Here is an 11,939-nt window from a genome sequence, read left to right as displayed (position 1 = left end):
CGAAGAAGTCAAAACACTCAAAAGAAATTGCAGGGCAGCAGAAAGGAGATGGAGGAAAAATAAAAATGAAATCAACTATCAAATACTTTGCGAGCAACTTAAAATGTACAATAATACACTCAGGAATTCAAGAAATTCATACTTCGCCAAAATAATCAGTAATAACAAAAATAATCCGAAGGTCCTCTTTTCCACCATAGATCACTTATTTAACCCTGATTTTAACAGCTCCCAAAGAACCCCACAGACTCACTCTGTGAGCAGTTTGCAGACCACTTCAGGGGAAAAATCAACACCATCAGATGTGATATTTTATCTTCTCGTGATATGTTTTTAAACATATCTGAGGGCTCGATTACCTGAGGAGACACTGGACAGCTTTGTCCTGGTTAATGCTGAGAACCTTAAGAAGGTTTTCTCCACAGTAAGACCCACCACATGTCTTTTAGATCCAATCCCCTCTTTACTTTTTAAAACACTTTATGGATTCTTTGAAGCTGAGCTTTTATACATGATGAATTGCTCTCTTCAGTTGCGTGTCTTCCCTGCTGCCTTTAAAACGGCGGTGGTGAGGCCCCTTCTGAAGAGGAGCAATTTGGATTGTAATGATTTTAATAACTACAGACCTGTATCCAACTTACCATTTTTAAGTAAAATTTTAGAAAAACTTGTTTTTATTCAGATTAATGATTTTCTGAATGATAAACAGATAATAGAGATATTTCAGTCTGGATTTAGGGTGAACCACAGCACAGAGACCGCTCTCCTAAAGGTTTTAAATGATGTTATATGTAACTGGGACTCCCAAAAGCTCTCAGTCCTGGTGCTACTGGATCTAAGCGCAGCCTTTGATACAGTAGACCACGCTATACTTTTAAACAGACTGAAACACATGGTGGGCCTCTCTGGTGCTGTACACAACTGGTTCACTTCCTATCTCTCAGACAGAACTTTTATGGTGAGTATGGATACATGCTCCTCTAAGATCCATAAAATGACATGTGGTGTGCCTCAAGGGTCGGTTTTAGGCCCTGTACTTTTTAATTTGTATATGCTCCCTCTTGGCGGCGTCATCAGGAGGCATGGAGTGAACTTCCACAGTTACGCTGATGACACTCAGCTGTATATCTCCGTGTCTCCTGACGACACCAGACCAATGGATGCCCTTTTTAACTGTATTCTAGATATAAAATCTTGGATGGCAGAAAACTTTTTACAGCTTAACCAGGACAAAACTGAAGTTTTAATCATTCGTCCTGAGGCTCAGAGAGAGAAACTCTTGTCTAAATTACAGGCATTTCACTATGTCCTTCACTACAAGTGAAAAACCTGGGTGTTATTGTTGACTCTGAGCTTGGTTTTATCTCACATATTAAACATGTAACCAAAATTGGATTTTATCATCTAAAAAACATAGCCAGAGTCCGCCCTATTCTCTCTCGGGCCAACACGGAGATGCTGATGCATGCTTTTATTACCAGTCGCATTGATTACTGTAATGCCCTGCTCTCTGGTCTCCCCAAAAAGAATATTTCACCCTTACAACTTTTACAAAACTCTGCAGCTCGTGTGCTGACGAAGACCAGAGGGCGGGCCCACATTACACCGGTTTTAGAATCGCTGCATTGGCTCCCCGTGTGTTTCAGGATCGATTCATGATCGTTTATGTTAATGAGAGTGTGGGGAGTGAGTGGGAGGGTGTGGTGGGGTGAGCTGCTTTTAACCATGTAAAGCACTTTGTGCTACATTTTTTGTATGAAAAGTGCTTTATAAATAAAGACTGATTGATTGAAAATACTGTAATTACTCAGGGGTAAAGCTGATATTCAAAAGAAGGTGAGGTAAAAGAATCACAGATGGGGTTAAATGATGCAACAATTCACATGATACAATCAGTTTAAAGCTGATATTTAGAAGTACAGAGTAAGGACTGAAGTAAGTGTGGGGCTTCACAGATGCCAGTTAGACATTGTTCCAGTGGAACAGCTGAAGCTGCTCTTATGAATTGTCTTGCAGTAAAAAGACCTGGAAGAGTTTAGATATGGAAATGTTTCGGATAAGTTTCAAACATTATCTTGTCTGTTACCGGGTCCCCATTTTGTCTGTTTAGTGTCTAAAAAAGTAAGTTTGTGCTCCGAGACTGTTGGAGACGGGGCTCGAACCAGCAACCTTCCGATTACAAAACGAAATGCCAACTCTTGAGCCACAATCAGCCCAGTTATCGCCCAAATAACTGTGATCCTCAACTTCCAGGCAAGAAGAGGAAGTAGAAGTCACTGCTGTGAAGAAATTGAGGCTATAGTTCACATGGGCTCACTAAAAAAGGACATTAGAAGATTAGAAAAATGTTGCCTGGTCTCACGACTCTCCATTTTCGGGCTGGTGTTGGTGGTGTAGTGTTGTGAGACATGTTTTTATATGACTTTTTATCACAACACACTATGTAACAAAGCTCAAATCATGTCAAAATGGTTTCCTCAATTCAGCAGAGCAACTTTGGGATCGTCGTGGAACGAGATTTACATCACAGATGTGCAGCCAATAAATCTTCTGTGTGATGCTTTTGTATTATTTCCACCAGCTTGTTGTCTGTATACTACAAAGAAAAAAGGCAGCTCCTAAAGTAAAAGGGGTCCAGCTTAGTAGTATCAAATGTACATAATAAAGTGGCCGGTGAGTGTAAGCGCTATGAACAGACATCATTCACTGCTTAATAACAGCCAGTAGGTGGCAGCAGAGGAGCTTCTATTTGCACAGCCCATGCAGGCCTTCACTTGACCTTTGACCTTTAATTACAGGAGGGAAAACACTGTAAGAGAATAATGTTTCTCTGCTGAGAGGACAGACAGAGAGGGAACTGATATTGTTATTTGATTATAGTGTGTGACGCAATACACAAGAGGCCAGGATGGGAAATTACACAATCATTTCTCTCCAGTGTATTTAAGCTGTGTTTCATCAGTCTATCACAGGCTCACTACAGAGAGGCAAACAGTCATTCGTGCTATTAAATCAAAGTAAAAAGTACTTGCTTTAGTTTAGTAGATAACTAAACTATCTAAACTATTCAAATAACCATTTGAATACTAAGATGGAAAACATATGTAAAATGGTTATAAACAACGGCAAGAAAATGCCCTTTTTTGGATTAAGTAAACAAGAGTTGCTCTTTGGAGGCCTTTGTTTTCCAATATCTTCTTCATGTTTTTTATGATGGATCGGATATTCATCAGATTGACAGAGGTTCAATCCCAGTATCTTATCATATGTGAGTTCACAGTCCAGTTACCATGGACTAAACTGGGGAGAGTCGGGCAAAGAGAACACTACATAAATAAATTTACCAACCAATAGCTGGGCAGACCAGTATTGTATCAGTCAGTGTTAATTTTATTTCTATAGCACATTTAAAAGCGACAAAGTTGACAAACTAGTTAGTTAATGAACAAGAGAAAACAAATACAGAAAACAAGACGTGAGATGACGCACATACAATGTATTTAACATAAAAACAAACATAAAACAAACCAGATCTCAAACTGAACTCAGATTAAAGCTAACATAAAAAAATGACGTTTAAGACAGAATTTGAAAGACTGAATAGATTCTGAATTATGAATATCAAGTGGCAAGTTATTCCAGAGTCCAGGCACTGCAACTGCGACGGCCCAAACTCCTCTATGCTTTAAATGAGACCTTGGTTAGTGTTTTTTTCCCCCTTTTCACCCAAAATGATGAGCATGCACATTTGTTTCCATTGTCTGCTGCTATTGGAGTGCTAAACATTAGAAATGAACCTCACTGTACATGCTGAAGGGTGTTTCAGTTCCTAAAAGGCCTCAGGAGGAGAGAAAAATACTTGAGAAATACTGTGTGAACTTCACTGCTTTGACATAACAACAGTGTGGCAAATTAAAGGTGGTTCACCAGTCAATCACAGGCCTGTCACAGACACACAAACAGTCATTTAGGCCCTTCAATCAATTTAAAAAGCTTGTGTTTTAGTTCAGTAGATAACCACGAGAAAAATAACATCGCAAACAAGAACCAAAATTACTGCTAAATCTCATCACCTGTTTAAAAACACAAGATAGTAACCACATGGATAATGGCTATCAACAAAGGCATGAAAATACTGTTTATTTTTTCTTTTGGATTAAATAAACTAGAGTTGTTTTTTGGAGGTGGGTCGTCACATGATGGATCGGATCTTCATCAGATTGTTAGTGTTTCCATCTGAGTATCTTATCATATGAATCTCAAATAACAATCAGGTCTGCATGTGAATGTTAAAATGTGTCTGCTGTAACAGCTTGAAGAGCTGGGTGAGAGTGAAATATGGTTCATGCAGCCTGCAGACTCTGAGTTTACAGTCTGTTTAGCAGTTGCTGTGTATGTTTAAAGTCACCACACCACTAATCGATGAGTTTTGAGTATATTTTCATAGGTTTTACAGCTTTCCCTACAGATAAAGACCTCCTCCCATGGCCATTTATATCACATCAAAGTAATTTAAGAAAAAAAAACTGTTAAATGAGACAGAAATTCCTATTTTTCATTATCTAGAAATGTACGTTTTTGTCATCGTGCTGGGTCTTTGTGTGTAATTTCTGGTTTGAGTTAATAGTCTTTGATTTGTTGTTGTTCATGGTCTTGGTTCTTTTTATGGTTTTGTATTTATGTTATAGATTTTAGTCTTTAGTTTCTGTCTGTGTCTTCCTGTGTTTCACATTTTTCATGTCTACATGTTCCATGTGGCAACTCTGTCTCCTCAGTCCTTCCTCTGTGTCTCTTTATGTTAACCTCTCCCTGTTGTGTTCCCCATGTGTTTCCTCCTTGTATTTAAGCCCTGTGTCTGTTGTAGTGTTGTCTTATGTGCTGTGGTTTTCCTCTGTGTTCCTCGCCATCCTCACTCCTAGTTTCCCCTTCTTAGTTTCTAGTTTCCCATTTTTGGTTTTTTGGCTTTAAAAATTTGCTACAGCACAATAAATCTGCCTCTTTTAGTTTACCCTCTTTGTCTACGTAAGTCCTGCTTTTGGCTCCTCTTCCTGCCAGCAGCAGCAGCCAGATCGTTTAATACAACCCAGGAATGTTTTCCACTTATTCTGCAGTTTTCCGGTTCAAAAGCCTTTGTTTTGGGGGGGGTTTCCATGTCTTTACTCTTAAAGCTTTAAAGCTCTAAATCAGTGGTTCTCAAACTTTCCACAGTGAGTCCCACATCATAAACTATATGGCTTTTGAACTACCACCCTCATGACCGACATTAAAGTACAACAGTATAAGCCTGTTTAACAGGAGACATGAGACAATATTTATTTATTTTATTAATGAAAGCACATCTCATCCATGACCTGTTCAAAAACACAAGAGCTATTTTTATAATAGCTATCAACAAAGGCAAGAAAATGTTTGGATTAAACTAGAGTTGTTCTCAAACCATCTCCATACTACAGTGTAGATGATGACTTTAGACCAAGATTATCTAGAAGGGTTTGTTTTTTTTTTTGTCTTTGTCTTTTTCAATAAATTTGAAGCAGGGCTGTGTGGTGTAGCAGCACCAGGAATAATATTTGTCTCAGTCACAGCTCCTGGATGGGCGCTGTATGTTCCTCACTGGTTACCTGGTTACCTGGTACTGACCTATGACCCCTCCAGATGTCTTATTCGTGTTTTTTTTTTTATTTTTTTTTTTAATGTTTGATATGAACCGGGCCACACAACTTTGGATTGCAAAGTTTGGGTGGAAGTGAAATATGGTTCATGCAGCCTGCAGTCTCTGAGTTTACAGTCTGTTTACTATCTACTAAACTTGGAGACAGTAGGGCACAGAAAACACTACATAAGTAACTTAATGAACAATTTCTTCTTCTACTTGTTCTCTTGTTCTCCATCTCACACATTATTTACTCATGACTCGTGACACCAGATGTATAATGTTTTCTTTAGAAAAATGATACAATTTGAAAGTCATCTATACACAGACTTTAAAAAAATAATTTGGAACAATGAGGCTCAAAGTGAGACAAGAACAAAGCAACCACACACCCTGCATCACCAGGAGCAGCAGCCAGAGTCGTGATACAAGGTAGTTTCATATCAACAGAATTAAAGAGGTTAAAGAAACTATCTAGCCACGTGTGTTATACTTGATACATGAGTTTCTGGGACTTTATGAGACTTCTTCTGTGTGATTTTATTTTCCTCTGAAAACCTTTGTGAAAGACTCCATATTAAAAAAAACTGTGAATTTTCTGACAAATATCTCATGGTTCAGGCTTTTGTATGTTAAAGGGTTATCATACAACAGCTCTCTGTTCTATAGAAAACGGCTGCATTACTCTTGTTTTTCTCTTCTGGCTGATGCAGCAGCTGATTCAGAAACATCTGTTTAGCAGGAAATGGTCTCTTTCTCCCACGGCCAGTCTCCCTCACTTCCAACTGCAGATGGTAAAGGGCAAAGCCTGGTGGTTCTGGATGTGTTTTTACTTATGAGGGAGTTTTTACTTTTTACTGATGCTTACTCATCATGTAGGGAATGATGTGATTGCTGGGGTTTTCTCTGCTTTCTTTGTTTTGTTATAGAGTCTTTATATTGCTATTTAAAGTATGTTGAGACAATTGTTGTTGTCATTTGACACTATATAAATTAAACTAAACTGAGTTGCTCAAATGTCACTTGGGAATATATGAGGTGGAGCTGTCCTGAGTTGAGGCAGCTAGCCTAATCCTGACCCTGAGTCAAGTCCAAAAGGTGCGGCCAGAAAATGTAAAGATTTGGGCCACATCTTGGCAAAATATTCATTACCATCTGCAAATTCTAACGAATCTCTTGCTCTTGATATCCAGAATAATTTGTGACTGGATCTCACAGTCATCCTCCAGAGAAAACAGACTTACAAAAACTGTTCATCCAAATCTAAAATTTAGATTATTTTAATGTGTGTAAGCTCTAATGTTCTCTAACCTAAATGAGTCTGCTTTTCATCCATCCATAGTCCATTTGTTTTATATCTTCTCTTTGAACAAGATAGAAATTTAGGAGTAACATGGCCTTACAAACCCAACAGTGAGATCTTAAGAGATCCACAGCCTACAGCTCTTCAATGGGGTGTCACGGGGTCCCCAGGAAAAAAAATTGTAAAAGTAAAATAATAAAATAAATATTCTTCTGTAGCATTAACAAAGTATAACATAAATTATTCTGTAGCAATTACACAAGAATATCCAGTAATGTCCCTGCCTACAATTAAACACATTCACTTACCGAAAATCGGGAGCATCTGCTGTGGCAAATGGGTGCAAGCCTTTTACCACAAACTTAGTCACTGCTCAGTGACATTCATCCTGGCCTGAAAGGAGAAGCTTACGGTAGACTGCAGAGGAAACTGCCAGCAGCTGAGCCAGCCAGACTCTGACTGTCTCATCATGGTCACCTAAATGCACAGTAATGTCAGGTTTTGTAATAAGGCAGATCGCGCTAACATAATATGCACCGTTAGTTGATTATTTACCTGCCGCATTAACAGGAGAGGACATGCAAACGTTACCGCTGCTGCTGGGTTGAGATTCACGAGTCCGGAGCGGAATTAAAAACACGACATTCATTTAAGGTCATCAAGTGTTTTGTGAGCAAATGCTTTTGCATATTCGTAGTGTTTCCTCCGTTAAATGAAATATCTACTTTGCAAGTATTACAAGTTTCCCTGTTGTCATCCGTTCTTGTTAAGTATAACCAAACTTTTGAGTGTTTGAGCCGCCATGTTTCCTGCCAGGTACATAATACTCCGCAACGTGGTGACATCATTCGGGGCGACTGGAATCAATAAGGGAATCGTTTGCAAAAATGGCAAACAATTCCAAGGAATTGAAACAGTGGGAACCGGTTCTCAACAAGAACCGGTTTTCAATACCCATCCCTAGTCACAGGTGTCACATGCAAATTGTGACACTGGATCATGTAAAACAAGCTTTGTGCCACTTGGGCAACACAATATCTAAACTGTATAACTCCATTAAAAAGCTTCCGTTTCAGTTTCAGTTTTTTATTTGTCATATGCAAGTTAGCACAGGGTCAACATTGCAATGAAATGTCTTTGACGAGCAGAAGACAGTCACTCAGCAGAATGGTACAGTAGAAGAAAGAAAAATAAAATAATACAAAATAAATAGAAAAATAGTAAAGGGCAAAATATTAATAAGATAATAATAATAAGAGATTTCCAGTTAACTGACTAAATATAAATAAAATCTTAACTAGGAATGTGACGGGGGCAGATGGGATATTGCACAGTGGCAGGAATGAGCAGCAGTGCAGGCTGAACAGTACAAAAGTATTGGGGTTTTTTTGCTTGTTTTTTTTTTTGTTTGTTTGTTTTGTGGCAGTTGTCACAGTATTGCACTTTTTAAAAAGCTGTGTGCTTTACGGAGGCATCGCTGAAGATAAATGTCCTGAATGGCAGGAAGCCTCGTGCCAGTGATGTGCTCTGCTCCCTTCACCACCCTCTGTAGTGATTTACGGCTGCTGGCAGAGCAGCTTCCGTACCAAACTGTAATGCAGCTCATCAGCAAGCTCTCGATTGCACACCTGTAGAAATTTGATGTGATGTTGGCGTTCATGCCAAACTTCCTCAGCCTCCTCAGGAAATAAAGCCGCTGGCGAGCTTTCCTGATAGCAGTGTCTGTGTGAAGGGTCCAGGAGAAGTCATCGGTGATGTTGACTCCAAGGAATTTGAAGCTGCTGACCCTTTCGACCTTAACACCGTTGATGTGGTTGGGCTGGAGTTCCCTGACTGGTCGTTTCTAGTAGTCCACTATTATTTCTCTAGTTTTGCTGATGTTGAGAGTCATGGTTATTTTCCAGACACCACTCGTACAGTGCCATCACCTCCTCTCTATAGGCTGTCTCATCATTGCCTGTGATGAGGCCTATGATGGTTGTGTCCAATGTTCCCTCTAATTTTTCATGTGTCTGAGCGAACACACAAACTCCCTGAGCGATCCCTTGGACCACTGTGAGCGACATCAGACGTGTGCACTGTGGTCACGCCAGCATCTAATCCATCCAAGTTACATGGTTTATTAAAATAATCAAATTACAGCATTTACATTTATGTTAGACTACTTTTAATTAACTGCTTTAGCCCACTTACAATGAAAATTTAAAAAATCTTGTTCATGACCTGTGTAGTATGTTAACACTATTGGAAGTAAAAATAACTTGAACTCCAATTTTGATAACACAACTTTCTTTCTTTCTTTTTTTTTTCATAAAGCTCTGACTTGTATTATGAGTCTGAGTCTGTGGTCTGGGAGAGAGTCCTGTAACTCTGTCTGCCAAATACAGTATATAATGACCAATGTTGGGCAATTAATTATATAGTTACTTCTTCAAAAAATAACTCAGTTTGGCAAACAACAAAGTTTTTTGCAGCTATTTATTTTTTTAATGCAGCCAAGGCGTTTTTAAATAAACATTTCAAACTATTTACAGAACAATCAGCTGTTCTGCATCAAATCTAATACCACACAAATTCTTTGTGCCACTCCAAAAAATAATTTGTGTCCACTATGAGATAAAGGAGAACAACAGCCTGATACCTGCAGGCCTGACAACAGGAGATGTATCACTGCTGTAACACCTGTAACATTCAGCAGTCGCCTCATTGTTCTGACACACACAACAAAACTATTGACTACACTACACACTAACTACACACTAACTACACAAGATTTGCGCTAAACGTCTCAAATCTCTCACATCTCAAAACACCGCCGTCACTCCTAAAACTTCCCCCGTTTCTTAACAACTAGATGCCACGTTGCCATATCATTTTTTGATTGGTCGACATGGTACTTTTTTCGACCAATAGGAAAGGGAGGGGGGGGTTTGGTTTTGTTTTTGCTCAAGGGCGGAGAGTGCTTTCGAGCGTTTTCCTTATAATACGCCGTTTTTGCCGTTTCTTCCCGCAGTAAATATAAACAACGACAGTATTCAGGAAGAAAACCAAACATTGAATATATCATAACTCTGGTTTTACGTGGACTATCAACACAATTTAAAACTCGTATAAAGTCCACACTTTTTCCGTCAGTTGTTCGTCTGTCCTGCTCACATCTCCAATGGTTGTACACGTTGTCATTAACGTGGCTTCACTTCACATCAGCCACGCCGCTTTGCTAGCTAAAACACCGGAGTCGGCACATAAGGACGCTGTCATAGCCTGTCAACGACGTTGATTGGCTGCGTATATACGAATGTGAATCGCATTATTGGCTGGACTATAGGATAAGGTGGCATCGTTCTAATCCCATACAGGAGCAGCCAGTCACTTACTGACTCACACTGCAAAACAGAATTGTTAACCTATTTATTTTAATTTCAATTCAGGTTAGATTTTTTTTTGTGCGCAACGCAGATTTTCTGTGCGCAGAGACCGTGCCAGCAGTGCGCAATTGCGCACGTGCGCAGCTTAGAGGGAACATTGGTTGTGTCATCCGCAAACATGATGATGTTGGACTCGTGTTTAGCAACTAGGGCTGCCACGATTAGTCGACTAGTCACGATTACGTCGACTATCAAAATCGTCGACGACTAATTTGATAGTCGACGCATCGTTTGAAGCTTTGTAAGATCCCAAAAGACGCAGGAATAAGTAGTAGGATTTAAGAGTGTAATAATGGACTGAAACAGAAGATGGCAGCACTGCATGTACAAGGATGCCAGCCGCCGTTAAACCCCGAAGAAGAAGAAACTGTGTCCCAGAATTCATAGCGCAGCCCATCGCGGCCCTGCTCAGTTTCCAACAATGGCGGCAGCTAGTTAGTTTTAATATTACTCTTATTATTCTTTCTGGGTCAAAAAAAAACGTTGAACATATTTTCCAGCGAGAATGTAGCTGTGTAAACCTCAAATATCTGCTCAGTTTATCAAGACACCACATATTTTCAAAAGCGCTCCGACGTTTTCGGAGACGTCTGTTACCCACTAGCTCGATAGCTAATCGGGGATCAAGGCTCACTAGAACCCGTAAGAACATCGAACTCCCGGCAAATCGTTTTCAAACCCACCGCCGTCTTTCGCTACTCAGGTTAAACATGATATATAAGTCACTTAGATAACTTAAAAATGTTATTGTTTGGCCTTTTTCAGTATTTTATTTGTTCCTGAGTAAATCGGTTTGGCTGAGATTACAGTTATAGTTTTTACACAGCTGAATAAACATCAAGCAGACAGCTGATTATCAGAAGTGTGAGATGCTCGAGAATATACTCCGGTGTCCTGTTATATTTTAGATAGCAAGGGGCAGACGTCTGAGTTTATTAAACTCAACCAAAACAATCTGCAAATGTAATTAAAATGTAATAAACTATCATCTTGTCTTTATTTTTAGTTAGCACATACCTTAAACACTTCAAGTTGTAAGCTAATGATAGTTATATCATTCACTCCCAACTGCTCATGGCAGATGGAGGCCAAAGCCTGGTGGTTCTGGATGTGTTTTTACTTATGAGGCAGTTTTTACTTCTCACTGTGGTCAGAGTTCTTGCTCATACTGCAGGGAATCATCTGATTGCTGGAGTTTTCTCTGCTTTCTTTGTTTATGTGTATGCTTATGTGCACATGTGTACGTGCACGTGACTTTATGTAACCCAGCTGGAGAAACTGGTTAATATGGGATAACTTTTATAAGGCATTAGTTTAGTTATAAAATCATTCTTTTATTTGTTTTTGTTGTTTTACTGTCACAAGAAGTGGTGATGTGAAGACAAATGTTTTATTTACACACTTCCTGCGGTGCCTAGCAGGACCTTGTTGGTGCGTTGTTACCAGCCAAAAACGTGTGTGTATTGCAGCTATGTTGGTCAGAAGTTCAAACACGAGTTACAATTTATTCTGTTAACTGAAGAGTACCACACTTTGTCAGGATGTAAGTAATTGT

Source organism: Oreochromis aureus, linkage group 3, assembly GCF_013358895.1.
Source record: "Oreochromis aureus strain Israel breed Guangdong linkage group 3, ZZ_aureus, whole genome shotgun sequence".
Classification (NCBI taxonomy): domain Eukaryota; kingdom Metazoa; phylum Chordata; class Actinopteri; order Cichliformes; family Cichlidae; genus Oreochromis; species Oreochromis aureus.
This window is presented reverse-complemented; position numbering follows the sequence as displayed.